General features: G+C 42.7%; 1 protein-coding gene across 3 annotated transcripts in view; it reads left to right on the top strand.

The window, feature by feature from the left end:
• Positions 1-5,191: 5,191 nt before the first annotated feature.
• fam110b (family with sequence similarity 110 member B) overlaps positions 5,192-17,011 on the top strand; it is a 52,007-nt gene continuing 40,187 nt past the window's right edge. For 2 of the 3 annotated variants that reach the window (XM_031874897.1, XM_031874898.1), the window contains exon 1: positions 5,192-5,304. The gene's annotated coding sequence lies outside the window, so the exon portion shown is untranslated. Of the gene's footprint in view, positions 5,305-5,327; positions 5,393-17,011 lie in introns of those variants that run through there. The other variant, XM_031874900.1, reaches the window with a different exon arrangement.

Below are 17,011 nucleotides of genomic sequence, written 5' to 3'. Positions count from 1 at the left end.
GTTTGGCATCTTTTCTTGGCTGCTAGTTCATTAATATCTGGGGTCAGGTTCTGTGGAAACCATCACGATGGAGTGAAGGTTTTTGTTCATGTTCATCACAGAGAAAAGCTGCTCACACAGGTACATGTATGTGCTTCCAAACATGCAGAGCATTTGAGCAGCATGTAGGCGGAATTGAGGCATTGTTTCGGGGATGAAGCTGTGAAGCGCCCACAGAGTCACACTTTGCCTCGAGTGTGTCATTACACTGGAGGTCTATCAGCTCCATTTGGAAGTGCACAGGTGCTCTTTCCACGTCAACTGCAAACTGTTTGCTGAGCAGTTCAAATTTAAATTTCGGAGCTGCAAAGTGGGAAAATCACCGAGTGAACTCTGTACCAAGTGCGCCCAGTTTATCAGCAAAATGCGCAGTCGGGAACACAGCGGTGGAGATACGATTTGGAAACACGGAAAGTGACCCAAGTTTCATGTCTGCATCTGAGTGTCCCACAGGCGCAGCTTGGCTTGGAAAGCTCTTACTGCATCACACATATCTGTGATCACACATCCCCGTCCCTGAAGCTGGAGGTTTAGCGCAGTGAGATGCTTCGTTATGTCGCATAAAAAGCCAGCTCACATCGTCACCTTTCGTCCCGGAGCTCTGTGGTGTGGCGGGCCAGTTATGATAAACATATGATATTTTCTGGCGGGCCGTTGTACCGAGGGCCGGTCTAGGTCTGCGGGCCTTGAGTTTGACATGTCTGATATATGCTGACAATTTAATGACAAGTCTCTCAATGTGTTGATCCTTATAGAAGACCTCTGTTCTAGAGCATTAAGTCCTTGCCAAACTTGTGAGAAACAACCCCAGAGCAAAAGTAAATAAACTGGGACCATAACAAGTGAACTTTATTATTTTTTGTAATTTTATTTTATTTTTGGACAGTAGTTTAGGTTACAAAGTATACATTCACATGCCATATATGGCATCCACAGTTTTTCCAAATTGGGTAACTTTGTACAATTTGGGAGATTGTACACACAAACAATTAAAAACATCAGACAGGGGGGAACTTGAGAAAGAATGGGATAGAGGTCGATGAGGTTTGCTAAGCTAAATCAACGTACATTCATTCATTATTCCACAGAATCTGTTCGTAATGGTTTTACGTATCTCAGCCACTTGTCCCAGAGTTAAATAAACACGTTTCTCTGAAGGCGAAGGGAAAAAGTGATCCTTTCCATAACATAGATGTTGTTTACTATATCTATCCACTCCTGTATCGTGGGGGGCTCAGGAAGCAACCAGCGCCTTGTGAGCGCTTTTTTACAAGCCGTTATTAAAATGCCAATAGTATTCATCCGGACGCCCCGTTTGGAAATCAAATTTTCCTAAGAATAATGTGGAAAATTGCAGGGACAGGTCAGTGTTAAGTATGCTTTATAATGTTTTATGAAACTCTGCCGAGAAAGGTTTTATCACTGGACACTCCCAAAATACATGCCAGTGATTTGTTTCCTGAGCCCCACACCGTCTCCAACATGTAGCATCTCCTCCAGCGAAGCGTGCCTTCTGCTTCAGTGTGATAAAGAAACGAATAACACACTTCCACGCAAATTCCCACCACACATGGGAATTGGTGCATTTCCATTGAAATTTACACACATCTAACCAGTCCTCGTTTGATAGTGAGAGGTTACCTTCTCTTTCCGATTTTTCCTTAACATATACTGCAGTGTGGGACTTTTTTGTCATAAGGCCTTTGTAGGATCTAGAGATAATTCCCTTATTTGAATCATTTTGGTAGGCACCGAGAAATATTCTCAGTATTGGGTCATCAAGGTCTGTTGTATTTCTAATGTTATGTTCAAAATGGTTGCGTATCTGGAGGTATCTATAAAAATCAGATTTTTCAAGAGAATATTTTTTACGTCAGGTGTTCAAAGTCCTTTAGTTGTCCCTTTTCTGTCAGAGAATAGAATGTTGTCATACCTTTTGGGATCCAGGATTTAAATCTATGGTCCATTTCATTTGGGTTGAACCCCGGATCATAGGCACACCATTGAAGTATTTGTAGTTTATGATCTAGTTTATATTCTCCTCTTATCACGTTCCAGCTTTTTAAATGGAATTTGATCCATGGATTTTGTAAATTGTCTATAAGTTTTCCCAAGTTTTGTGGGCCAATACTAAATGAATTGGGGGATCATTCATAATAGAGAGTTTAATATCTTTCCACCTGGCACAATAAATTGGGGTACACATGTTAATTACATTACATTACAGTCATTTAGCAGACGCTTTTATCCAAAGCGATTTACAATTCAGATTCTATCACATTCTACACCAGGCACAGCTACGGGAGCAATTGTTGGGGTTATGTGTCTTGCTCAAGGACACATCGACATGCGACTATGGAGCCGGGGATCAAACCGTCGGCCCTCTGATTAGGGGCTTAATCTGGACAGCATATAAGTAATGCTTAAAATAGGGTAGAGCCATTCCTCTTTTGGGAGTTGTAGAGTTTTAAATTGAATCCTTGGTTTTTTTCCCTTGCCAAATAAATCAGTTCAGAGAGTTGTTTTGGGGGAATAACAAGTGAAATTTTAATGATGGATTTATTTTTACACATTTCTTTTTTGACCCTAATCATGCTCAAATCATGACATGAAAAGGCAAACACAGCTAAAAAGTTTAAAAAAAAATAGTCTTTGCTAATTAGTTGTCTTCTCAATCAATAAGTAGAATGAAAAGATTTGCCCTGGTTTGCTTTGACAAATAAGAAGCTGTCAATGTGGTCTGAGGAACTGTCAAAGACAAGACACGCACTGGTCCTTTAATGACTGGACCGTTCCGTTTATATTCAAAGGGGAGGACTGACTGGCTAACAACAGATGTACTTAAATGCAGTGGCGGCCCGTGCATTTTATACCTGGGCCTTCACTGCTGTCCTGCAGCTGAAATTCCACCTTATAACCACATTATGACGCCACAGCTATTATTCATTTTTAAGGCTGTAACTATGTACATCTATGTACATGTTACTGATGACGGCGGATCAGCTGATCACAGCTGGATCAGCTGTCAGTCGGCTTTAACATCTGGAGAGACTTTTGATAACTTTGTGTTCACATGATCACTGTACTTAATAACAGCAACTAATAATACTAAAAACTAATAAAGACACACAGTAATCACCACTGTAGAGGTGTTTCTCTCTGTAGTCTGTTAACAAACTGTGTCCTGTGTTCTGTTTATAAACGCAGGATCGATTTCTACCAGGGGAATGCGATCGTCTTATTTATGAATTATTTGCGTCTGTACGTTTTGAAATTGTACAGATGTATTATTAAATAACTCAGATTATGATTATTGCTTCTCTTAAATGATAAAACTCATCAAACACTCAGGAATGATGTAAAAAGTGTTTCGTCTCTCCAGCTCTCTCTGACTTTAATTGTTTCCATAATAAAAGTTATTGAGGGAAACATCAGATCATGAAAACACAAATCTTTCTAATAAATGAAGAAAGTTGTTTGTGGTCCTTTTGTTGTTCAGACTACAATGAACATTTATTTAAACCAGATGTTGAATCAGAAACCTAATCAAATATAATCTAGAGTTTATTCTCTGATCCGTCTTCACTCTGGTGTTAAACTCCAGTCAGTCAGTCCAATCGGCTGCAGCGTCCAATCACATGACTGATGAACAATGAGGGGGCGTGTTGGCCATTAAAAGACTTCCTGGAAGTCTGTTCTCGTGGGTCCTCGCTCCTCCGAGCTACATTAGAGCTTTGGGACGGCCGTCAATATGGCGGCGCAGAAACAACTTCCGGTTCAAGCGAGGATCGAGGAGCGAGGAAACGACACTTAAGAGACTTGAGAAGTACCCATGGACACTGAGCTGCACGTAATACTGACGTCATTATAGGCCGGCTCGCAGGCGCTGGCACGTCAAAGAATACGTCCAACATGTCAAACTAAAGATCTGATTGGTTGAAGAATATGACAATCAACAATATCGTCCCCATTCACTTAAACTGCAAAGGGATTCACTTGTGAGTCTGCAGGCCTGGGCCTCTGTTCTTACCTAGAGACACAGAGGTGAAATCTGATTGGATAAAAGCTCTACTTAAAACAAGCTGCACTGGAAGCAGAGAAACTGAGGAAGACAGTAGCTATGCAATGAGAACATAAGATAATGGGAAAATATTTTTATAAATTATAATACATGTAGTGTATTTAAGAAAAAATATTCAATTCTAAAATAGCTATAACTTTGTGATTCTGTTTAGGCCAGCAGAGAAGGCCTTGCAGGCCCTGACGGCCCACCACTGCTTAAATGTAATTAAAATACCCTAACCCTAATCCCTCAAAAAGGGCTGGGCAAGGCAAGAGCAAGGCATGGGCTGGGCATGGCAAGGCTAGGCAGGGGCAAGGCTAGGCAGGGGCTGGGCAATTTGTATAGCACATTTCAACAACAAGGTAATTCAAAGTGCTTCACATAAAACCATTAAAAGCATCAAAACATAAGGCAAAAGTAAAGGAGATTTAAAAACAATTGAAAACATTCATTGAAATATTAAAACAGTCATTTAAACAATAAAAAGCAGTGTAAGAAATAAACTACAGTAGTAAAATGCAGAAATTGATTAATATCCTTGAATCTGGTTCAATTAAAAGCAGCAGCAAACAGAAAAGTCTTGATCTTGATTAAATCTTGATTTAAAGGAGCAGGATTTAATTTACACTTCGAAGGTAACCTCAACTGTGTAAAAAGTATCAGATCTCATAATGTCTTCGGCTTTGTGAATTATTTTACTTTACTTACATCTCGGAATGTCTTTGAAGACTTATATTAAAACATGCATAGCAGATTATTTAATAACAGCAAACTTGGGCTGTACTGTAATGGGGTTATGACACTCACTAGAGGTGCACACAAATGTTGTGGGTTTTGCATTGAAACAAAAAACATAAGTAACTTACGTAATTATATTTAGTTAAAATGCACATTTCATTGTCCTTTTTTGTTTAACAAAGGAAATAATAACGACAGGCTTTCTGTCTATTTTGAGACCAAAATATGCACAGGGTTTACTCCCATATAAACGTAGGTAAAATGATCGTAATCAAGATGCACAATTTAGACACAAATCGGCCTGTATTGTGAAAGTTGTGAACGGAAGTGCCTGTTTTACTGCCATGCAGTCTGACAGGGGAGCTGCTGGCTGGTAACAGGATGCTGTCAGGCCGAACAGACGCATCAACCTAACGGAGAGAAACCGCAGCAGCATCCTTTGTTTTCTGGAGCTGGATATCCAGGTAAGAACAGCTAACTAGCTTAGTTGTGATGCTAACCTGGCTGCCTGTCATACCTCGAATGTGTGGACCGTTATTGAAGTCGTTGACGGTACGCAGGACCTGTTTCTTTTCTTGCAGACATGTCGAAAATATGGCTATTGTTCGGCATACTGTCATACAGACGGCAGCTTAGACACATTAATTCAACGCAGCGTTTGTCAGTTTAGCTGAAGAGGTGCGTGTGTGTGTGTGTTGTGTTGTATGAACAGCAGCAGGTCCGGGTTGTTGTTGTGGTTCAGTGTTCCAGAGCTAGCGTCCAGCTCAGGAACACAGTGACATTCCGGGCTGTAAGACATCCATGGCTGTGCTGCTGTATCGGTGGGGGTTTGGCATTGCATTGCACCACCACCAGAGCGCGCGCGACCACGACCACACATGCATTCATGCAGGCACGCACGCACGCACGCAGGTGGAGTTGGTGTTTGTGTCACTGCTAATGTGCAGCTCCTGACACGTGCAGTCTGCGCCTCCCGCTGTCCGTCTCGGCAGTGTCGCAGGAGTAGACAGTGGCAGTTCTTCTCTTGTGTATAAATGGGTTATTACATATCAGGGGGTGTTGGACATATTGTTTTTCCCCAGTATTATATACAATAACCTCATTCTGTGTCACGTTACATCCTATTGTTTTGAAATTATTGATGTGTCCGTTATTTGTGTAAGTGAGTGCAGATCACTAAATCCACAGCTTGGTAAGTGATTTGGTTTTGGGGTCAGGGCTTGCTAGGTTTTCAATACAGAAAGGAAAAACAAAAATAATCACAATATTTGTAATTAGTTTTGTAAAATGCAAACATGAATTGGTGCCTCAAAATAATAAGAAAAAAAACGTATTACTGAGGACTCTATGAACAAGTTCATATAACTATGTTTCTATAAAACAGGTGTAGCATACGATTGGCTTGAATTGACCATTAAAGTCAGCGATGCAGTTGAAGCTTCTTGCAGGTCAGTGGCTCTCCTGAGCCCTGAGGTCCATGCTTATGTGGTGGTGAGAACGGCTGCTGGGGCATTGGATAATTCCTGGACGTGTGCAGTGTATGATCATTTATACAGGGCCAGGGATAAACCCTGGATGACTCTGCTTGGTGCGGTCACGATCGACCGATTAAAAAGCACATGAGAATTGCATGTTGTGAGTGTTTTCCAGAGACGTTGGCCCTCTGGTTCTGGCCAAAACGTAGATCTAAATGACACTGGAGGATCTTCCAGCTCGGGTTTCTTACAGTGGATATAAAAAGTCTACACACTGTTAAAATGCCATGTTTTTGTGATGTAAAAAAAATGAGACCAAGATAAATCATGTCAGAACTTTTTCCACCGTTAATGTGACCTATAACGTGAACAATTCAATTGAAAAACAAACTGAAATCTTTTACGGGGAAAAATAAAAAACTTACAATAACCTGGTTGCATAAATATGCACACCTTCTTATAACTGGGGATGTGGCTGGGCTCAGAAGTAACCAATCACATTCAAACTCATGGTAAATAGTAGTCAGTACACACCTGCAATCATTTAATGTGACTCTTGATTAATCCCAAATAAAGTTCAGCTGTTCTAGTAGGATTTTCCTGACATTTACTTAGTTGCATCTTACAGCAAAAGCCATGGTCCGCAGAGAGCTTCCAAAGCATCAGAGGGATCTGATTGTTGAAAGGTATCAGTCAGGAGAATGTCACGGTTAGGCTTTAGGCAGCGGGCTCCAGTTCCTGCCGCCGCCGCCGCCTCCGAGACGCAGCGGGCTCCAGTTCCAGACCTCGCATGCAGTCTGATCTGTAGAGTTTCTTGGTTGTTGAGGCCCTTCAACATAGTTATACAGTCAAGGAAAAGTCCTGGAATATTTGCATCAGGGCCACAGTGAGAGCCTTGCTGACAGAGCACTGCTTCTGTCTGCAGTCTTGATGAGTAATGCTGGATAGTTTGGTCTATGCAACAGTCAGGCTGTTTCCTGGCTCTGACTGGAGCTTCAGCGTTAGGCCCAAGGCTGCAGCGTCCAGGAACACTTGATCACATTTGGCGAGTGAAATATATGAGTTGTTACACTTGACTTGGGAATAAATAGTTCTCATACGGATACCAGTATGAGAACGGAAACTGAAACTAAGATGCTGGATCGGGTAGCGGGAAGTCTGCAAGTCTGTGTAGCGATCTGATATCAGGTTATCATACATCATTGTAAGAGCCACAAGCGTATAATTAGTTAATTGGAATTTCGGGAATATTAATCATTTAATTTCTGAATTATGCTCATTGTGTAGGAACTACGATATGTAAAATATATCAAAAGGCATTTATGTTAATGATTGACGCTCCCCTTTTTCGTGATTTAATGACGTCATGACGGCAGCCGGTGCAAAACCGAAGAGCTGCATTAGGCACGAGAGCATATAGTTTTTCTACCGTGTGACAGAGTATATTATTTGTGTATTTATTTAACGCTTTGCTGCGTAAAATAAAGATAAAAGGAAAAGATATCCTGTCATTCGCGTAAGAAAATTAAGTCACTGTGTCTGCAGCTCATTTGCGGCTTAATAATGAACAACACAGACGGAACGCCGCTACAATCATTAAATAGCTGATTTGCACAAAACAGGAACAACAACATGTGTCACTCACTGCCCAATCCGTACCACCTGCCCGATGTGAAAACCACACACCTGTGGTTAAACACTCTCGAGCACCCTATTTTTATGCATTTGTGCCAGCGACAGCCATGTCCATACCCACCTCCGTACCCAGGTCCTTACCCATTTATGTACCCACGTCCATACCCACCTCCGTACCGAGGAGTTTAGAGCTGGAAGAATGAAGCAATACAAGTACCTTTTCTCCCGGTGTGAATTGTCTCAGCCTGGCCCCTCTGTTGTACAGCTGTTGTTGACGTTCCTGGGCCTGGAGCAAATTCTCACGTGACATCCGAACCAGTGTGTGGAGTTTTGCTCGCAGGTCCAGGACGTATTGGATCTCACTTTTCCCGGTGCTCGGACCTTCCACCCAGTTTTCTTTAATCAGGTCAAGCACCCCCCGTGGTTACCTGCCAAACAGTAGTCTGAAGGGAGAAAACCCCGTGGAGGCCTGGGGAACCTCCCGCACTGCAAACAACAGAGGATCAAGCCATTTATCCCAATTGCGTACATCTTCGTTAATAAATTTACGGATCATGGACTTTAAAGTCTTATTCAGACGCTCGACCAGACCATCGGTCTGTGGGTGGTACACACTGGTCCGAATAGATTTAATGCCCAGTAATCCGTAAAGTTCTCTCAGTGTGCGTGACATGAACGAGGTGCCCTGGTCAGTCAGAATCTCTTTCGGGATTCCGACTCGGGAGATGACCTGAAACAGATCCTGCGCGACACTCTTTGCAGAAATGTTGCGGAATAGCACTGCCTCGGGATATCGTGTTGCGTAATCCACCAGGACTAACACAAAGCGATATCCACGTGCACTCCGGTGAAATGGCCAGGCTGCCCACACCTCCAACACTCCAGCCCTGACGCTTGAGGCACCCCCTGTGGGCTAGGAAGGTCGGTGCATCGGGACAGGGGAGGGGTGTCGACCGCGGAGCCGGTGGGGTCCGTGCCAGGAGCTGCGGAAGCAGCCTCCTCCGGGGTTCCGGCGTCGGCCGGGCTGGAGCCAGCAGGCGGCCACTGTCCCCCGGGCCGCTGGAATGAACCCCCAGGTGGTCCTCTGCCAGGGTGATTGCGGCCCCTAGTGTCGTGGGGCGTTGATAGCGGACCCATGCCGACGTTCGAGCAGGCAGCGCCCCCACGAACTGCTCCAGGACCACCTTCTCCACAACTTCCTGCGCCCCCCCTGGACTCTCTGGCTGCAGCCACCTGCCTGCGGTGTCCCTCAGCCGCTGAGCAAATGGGTCCCAGTCTGGCCTCATGGAACCTCCACCGGTGGTCCTCCGGAGACAGGCCCAGTCGATCGGTGACCGCATGTCCGCGTAGGTGAGGAGAGGCAAAAGCCGGACCGCCCACTCCGCCGTGGGCCAGCCGCAGGCCTCCGCCGTCGCTTCGAACGTGTTTAGAAATGACTGCACGTCGTCTGCGGCACTCATTTTGTGTAAGACCACCCCGGCTAACTGTGAGGGGGCCGGCACCGGCGGGGCTGCCCGTGCTGCGAGCTGCTCCAGGGCGTAGGCCTGCCGTTCTGCCTGGGCCTGGAGCGCCCCCAGGAACTGCCGGTTCGTCGAGGCCTGGTCCCGCTGCATGGCCGCAATCCCTCCCAGCATCTGGCCCAGCGCTACAATCTGCTGTGGGCTCCAGTGTAACAACTCTTGCTACCAATGACGCCAGCACACAGTCAGATAGCGTTCTCAAAATGTTCTTTATTGGTTTCACAATATTGGTTTGGACTTGGCCGTGTGCTCTCCTGCCTTGCCTCCGAGCACACGCGGTCTGCCGTGCTTGCTGTCACACTGCCAGTCTGTGGTTCTTGCTGAGCCGTCCCTCGTGCCTCCGTCACTACTAGTGTTTAAGTATATCAGAGAGAGAGAGAGCTGTTTCAGCTGCGGCTACAATATTTTTTCCGATTTCGCGCCTACTTGCATCCATTCTCGTCTTTGCATTGACTTTGTATGTAATCTGGTCGCGTTTGGTGTGAACACAGCACCATGTCTTCCTCCTCCATCTCCAGCCTCACTTCCTCAGGGTCTGGAGCAGTGGATCTCCACTGACAGATGAGGGCTCATTGATGGCTCATTGATATATGATCAGATATTTTATTGGTCAAAATATTATCTCTATCTAGTCTTTCTCTGCTGTGTGAAACGTGATGCTCTTAGTGTATTTATTAAAGTACACTTTCAAAGTGCTACAATCATAGATTTTGATCAGGTTCCACCGTTTACGCACTGTAATCTTCCAGGGTTCGTTTTAGGGCCCTGGTTACAGCCAGTATGAGCTAGAGAGGCTGTGTGTGTGTCTGTGTGGTTTGCCTTGTAAGGTTTCATTCGAAATGAGTATGTGTGTTTGAAGTGAGCATGAATAATGAATGGTGTTAGGCTAAAGCAGCCCTACTTACATTACTACACTAAATGGTGACCTCAGGATGAAAGCTTGCTTCAGTGCTTCAGACTGCTGAAACACGGACACTATGAAATCTCTTTAAATCTCTTCACATGTTTTCCAGATTACAATTATTTTTCCCAAATTCCGTGTTTTTAATTTTTCTGAATTCCGCCCTTTACGATTCGAGCACATTTTGTCATCACAAAGAGTGTCTAATCATGTGGTGGTGGATGAATATAATTTCAATAATTCAATAAGAAAATATTCAAATGATATGAATATGGATGTATAGACTGTATATATTCAGCACCACACAATTTTCATAACCTCATAGAAATGCTTCAGTTATAAGACAGAACATTCCATTTTTGAAATGCTATAAATGTAGCAGTTATCCCTTGGTTTTTTTGGAGGACTTACAGGCCATCCCTCCTCCAAGTTTTCCCCTTAACACGTGTCTTGCTCTCTCATTGGCTGTCGCTCCCCGACGGGCTTACCAATAGGTCCAGATATTTAGCCAGCTAGATATTTGGAGGGAATTTCACCTGGACTCAAGGATGAACCAGAGACTCTATAAGAGGTGGACATAGTCATGGTGACGTCACCCATTGGTTTGTGGACTGATGTTTGAAGCCTCGGGTGCTCGCAGTCGCCATCTTGGCTCTTTTGCATCCGATGAACGAAAGAAGAAGACTTGAAAATAGAGATTGAGACCATAAACTCATGTTTACAATGTTTACTGAGGTAATGAATCAAGAGAGATGTAATTTTCTCACAGACTTCTATACAACCAGAGGAGTCGCCCCCTGATGGACATTGGAGAGAATGCAGCTTTAACACATGAGGCTTTGGCTTCACTGTTCAGAACCAGATTTTGCTGCATGTGATGACCTGATTAAAATTTGGAGGTCAAAGGTCACTGTGACCTCACAAAACAAGTTTTTGTCCATAACTCAGGAAATCATGTGCTAATTATGTCAATTTCACATGAATGTCCAATAGGATAAAATGGTGAAGTGATGAAATTTGGGATAGGAGGTGATTGTAGTTTTTCTGTTCATTCAGGTTGGGCGCTGAGAGCTGTTTATATGGTGCCACTACTTTAGTGTCAAGCTCATTCCAAACACGTGTGAAGCCTGTTGAAGGAGCACTCCACCAGAGGGCTATCTCGCTTTGAGGCTACAAATTGATACTGTGAACTTAGAATCTGGATGTGTGGAGTTGACAGACGTGGGTGTAAGGGAGTGTCCGATAAAAAGATGCTATCAAGTTGAATAATGGGAATTGTAGGATCCGGTGTTTTTGGAGCTTTCTGTGGATTCCAGGATACATGGGCATCATGAATACGTGACATGTACTGTTTATGAGAGCTCTACCACTGTTTTCTTATTACTATCACAACTAATATTATTACTGCCACTGCTACTTAAGCTGACAGTAATAGGAGTAGAAATATTAGAGTACTTCTAAGACTTTAGCACGTATTACTACTGCTGCTATTTTAAATAGATCTTTTTTGGGCATTTTCGTGTGGGTCAGAAATCAAACTTTGACTTGCCTGTTGCCTCTACACATTGTTTCATTTATTACTGATTATCAAATAACAACACAGTTAATTGTTATGTTTCATCCACGTTGCTCTCAAACTTGCAGCAAACTGCACAATACATAGTTGGTATTTTCGCCCACGTGCTCTCTAACGGCACCCATTTAAACCTCTTTCCAAGATAACTGAGAGGCTCACTTGCACTTCAGCTCAGAAACTTTGTCGTCGCCACTTTCTTGCAACGGCCCGACTACTGAGCATGTGCAACGCTCAACAGATATGAGAAGGCTCATATTTTGGGTTTAGTTATTTTAAAGAGCACATTTATAAACAACAAAAGTTGACCAAAGTGCTATTCATCAGCTCTAGAAAAAAACAACTAATTTTGCCAGATTTACTAGCCCGACGTAGCATTTTACTTGCCCCATGCTAACCTTGTTGTTGAGCCCTGTTAGTATTATATGTACAGTTATTTTTTCATGTAAATGAATACTGCATGAGCAGCTGTAGCCCCATCTGTCATGTGGTCACCGACACCATGTTGGAGAAGACAATCTTCCATGAGACACCCTACCTGTCACATGGGTGACAGGTAGGGTCCGCTGGAGGTAACTACTGAGGTATTACTGAGGTAATAAATCAAGAGAGAAGTAGAGTCATTTTATACAAAACTTTTATACAACCAGAGGAGTCGCCCCCTGATGGACACTAGAGAGAATGCAGCTTTTAAGACATGAAGCATGGCTTCACTTTTCAGAACTGGAGGTTGCCTCCTGGGTTTTCAATCTAAAATAGGGCACCTACGTGATCCCTGCAGATGGGATGAGTTTTTGAATGTGACGATTCCACCAGACGAGCTGCAGCCCGTCCCAACAAAAAGACTGCCAGTCTGTTCTCAATAAAATGATCAGCTTAACATCCCCGATCCACATTAGATACACTACATTTACACCCACAAAGCTTTCACTACAACTCGGCCACTTCTTGTGTGCTTCACAGTAAATGCATTTGAGTGTGAGGCATTAGCAGGAGGCGACAGCTTGTAAGTAAGCTCGGAGAAGCCGTTTCTCCGTGGACACGTGGGACAGTGAACGCAGCTCTGTGTTTTAACCTCAGTGGATCATCCACAAGCTGTGACTTCCAGACAGGGATCAAGGAGATGTATGAGTTCATCGGAGCGTGTTGGTGTGGCGGGTTAATAACGTTACATAAGAGGCATTTTTTTATTCAGTGACATCTGCTGTACGGTGAGGGTAACATCAGCTTTTTAGACAGCGGGCTCTTCGCAACACAAGCAGCTGCCATGTTTCTAGCAGGTTGGATTTCTTCTAATCAACACTGAACCCTGGCTGATATCTTTCAGGTTCAGGTTTAAGTACACATATGACCCCCTGAAAGACTCAACAGCAACATTTTGGGGGTCTCCAGAAAAACCTTTGAAAAATTGTTTGTCGCTCGCAATCATCACTAAAATGTCTTTGAAAAGCTCACTGTGTCCAACACTATTCATTATTGAAAATGCAAAACATGAGAGGGGCGAGTGTTCTGTGTGGATCCTGTTGTAGGGCTTTGTCTTGAGGCTGTGTTGTGGTGTGAGTGGCCTTGTTGTTGAATCAAATACATTGTGTATATTGCATATTAAGTCTGTATAAGACTTTAGCATAACACTAGGTAGGAAGGACCCACCGATTGCCACGGGGTATTTTGTACACTGACGAACCTTAATTTACAAAGTTACAAATCCGACTAAATAAACTGACATAGTGTGTGACAGACCATACATTCTATACACAAGGCAAGGCAAAATTAAAGTTTTTCTTTTTAAAGATACACATTGTTTCTACTTCTTACCTAAAATCAAGCCTTTGTTTAATTATTATTATTTTTTTTTAGATTTGTTTTGTATATTACAGAATATAGCCTATGATTTGTAAATTAGTTTAAGCCTGCCAAGCTATAGTTACAATTCCCTTTATTATTTTTCATGTCATCAGTTATGTCATTAATACCAATTATGTATGATAACATGAAAAAATGAAAATTCATGTCAGATAGGGCTGTGTGATATGACCATATAATAGTGGTGTAACGGATCGTGATCGGTTCGGATCACTTGTGAACCGTCGATCAATTGAGTATTTATTTATTTTTTTAAGTTTAATCATCATAGTGTGTAATAAAGTTTTACTGCTGCTGTTCCTTTTCAAGTAACAAGTCCCTAAATATCAATGCAGAGTGTCAGTGAACAGATATTACATTACAGTCATTTAGCAGACACTTTTATCCAAAGTGACTTACAATTCAGATTCTATCACATTTCTACACTGTAGGCACAGCTACGGGAGCAATTTTTTAGGGTTAAGTGTCTTGTTCAAGGACACATCGACGTGCGCCTAGCGGAGCCGGGGATCGAGGATCTAAAGCAGTAGTTTGTTCACATGAACGGAGCATGTTAGAAGCATTTAACGGTGAAAGTCATGGCGAGCGGAGGAACTACAGAAGCTCCTGCATCATTTAAGTCGCAAATTTGGGAGTATTTTGTCTTCTGTGTAACTTATAATGACGTGGTGGACAAAACCGTTACGGTATGTAGGTTGTTTAAAGAGAAAGACATACGACAACGACAGTACATCGGGCATGTCCACACATATGAAGCGCCACCATCCTGGTCTGTCAGCGACGGGGGACACTCCGGTGTGGGGACACTCCGGTGTGGGATTTTAAAATCAGGTTAAAGTGCTTGAGCCACGATAAATCCCCTCACACACCACTTCAGTATGAAGATCCTTCCTCTATGAAGAGGAAAAGATCAGGATTGTGGACTAATTATCTAAGGCATCCTTTGTTGCCATCACCACAGACGGGTGGACCTCCAGAGCAACGAAGAGCTACGTGACTGTGACCGCTCACTTCATCACGGAAGAGTGGGAGATTCGTAGTCCGGTGCTGCAGACACGCCCCCTCTGTGAGAGTCACACAGACAGGTGCTGTAGACACGCCCCCTCTGTGAGAGTCACACAGACAGGTGCTATAGACACGCCCCCTCCGTGAGAGTCACACAGACAGGAGCTATAGACACGCCCCCTCCGTGAGAGTCACACAGACAGGAGCTATAGACACGCCCCCTCCACAATGGTCTACACAAGTTGTAGACCATTTCACATAATGGTAAACATTATTGCAGTGTATTTGAATGACATAACCTGACAGGAAGTAAACATAGACCCAAGTTGTTGCCGAGCAGTTTAGTTCAGTTGAAACAGTGGAAGCTAGCTCAGAATTGAGTATTCTTGAATGTTTTATTTTTATTTATTTATTTTATCTTTTTGTTTCAAATTGGACATCTTCATTATTTTTGTTTTTATGTAAGACTATAGCCCAAAGTTCTTTGCTTTAAGTGTTTTTGAAGTTCTTTAATTAATAAATAGAAAGCAAAGTTATATTTGTCTCCTCCCCTTTTCTTTGCTGATCCGAACCGTGACTCAAGAACCGTGATCCGAACCCAACCGTGAGGTTTGTGATCCGTTGCACCCCTACCATATATGGTGTGGTGTTGATACAATATCAATGTGTCTATTCTCAGAGATTCTGCCTTATCATTTAGTGTAGCCAGTGTGGGCATTTTTACAAATCAATGAGCAAGACTTTCTCATGACTTTTTTCAGATTTATCACTTGCTGCATTAATGTGGTTATTTTGTCTCTAAACATTATATTGATGCATATATCATGATTTCATGATATGAAGTGACATTTGCCATGAATACAGTCGTACTTTATTTTCATTCTTATCACAGATTGTCTGTAAAGAGACCCAGTTAAACGAGAAAATAATTTCCAATTTTTACTAGCACAGGTTTTAATGTCAGCATACACAAAGTAAACCTACAATATTAACCTCAATGTACAAGTAGTACTTGAGTATCGCAATATTGTGTTTGTGGTACTGTATCGATTCTCAAAATCCCTATTGATTTTTAATGAATAGTTTACATGCAAAGATTGGTGGCAGACAAGAACTGGTGCAGTGATGTTGGATGTTACAGGGCCTGCATAAACAAAGTATAACTAAACTCTTTTTACTCTGGTTTTAGGTGTTTTTTATACTATCAGTTTTCTCAGAATTATACTTTAAAAACATCTCAACACATCACTTTGCTTACAGTATCGTGATGTGTCCCACATAGGTCGCGTTAACCGAATATTTTCCGTCATTGACTGAACTTTTTTAACAATGATGGAAAAATCTAAAGGCCGTCCATCATTTTGACGGACTGGAGGCCTTGGAGCGTCTGTAACTACGGGTCACAGCGCTGAGCCGGTGCAGCTGAAGGCTTCAGCCTTCAGAACTAAATAGAGACGTCATGAGAAGTCGTCTGTCCGAGGCAAATTTGGAAAAATATCATTGATCTGCTTTATGTGTTTTATCATGGAACTTGACCCTACGGTCGGTGACGTTTCTCTGTTCGTCTTTTCTCTCCATTCTCTTACAGATAGATCCATAAGCTTGTTCTGTATATTAATGATTTAAAAACACAAACACACACATGTACAGTATACACAGTGCTATATACATATTAAAATGACGGGTAATAATAGGTTATGATGTAACCCTGTCTGTCAAAATGACAGACAACATGAACATTTATGTCACATTATATTGTTAAACCCTGTATCGTGATACGTATCGTATCAGATTCTTACCAATACACAGCCCTGTTTATAAGCACGGTTTATGAAATTAAGTCTTTTTTTGGTGACGTTAGCTCCAGTGAAGCACGATGTGTTGTCTAGAATTCTCTGTTTGACAATAGTCAAGATTGTGATGTGACATGAAGGAAACTGCAGTTAATCCTTTTGTTCATAGAAAGTACAAACATAAAGCTTTGCCAAATGTCTCTCTCTGTCTGCCTCATTTGTATTATCCACCTCTGATGAAAAGTAGCTGAATTTGGTGTTCTCTTCCATCCCCGTTGTTGCAGTTGATTTGAGTCACAACACATGAACTGTACAATGACTAGGAAACATGTCTAGTCAATAGGAAGTCCTCACAGCCGTGTTTGTGTGTGTGTGTGTGTGTGTGTGTGTGTGTGTGTGTGTGCGC

The sequence above is a fragment of the Anarrhichthys ocellatus genome, unplaced genomic scaffold (assembly GCF_004355925.1).
Source record: "Anarrhichthys ocellatus isolate YVR2014 unplaced genomic scaffold, GSC_Weel_1.0 scaffold85, whole genome shotgun sequence".
NCBI lineage: Eukaryota > Metazoa > Chordata > Actinopteri > Perciformes > Anarhichadidae > Anarrhichthys > Anarrhichthys ocellatus.
The sequence above is the reverse complement of the archived record's forward strand: the minus strand, read 5'-3'. Positions and strand labels throughout refer to the sequence as shown.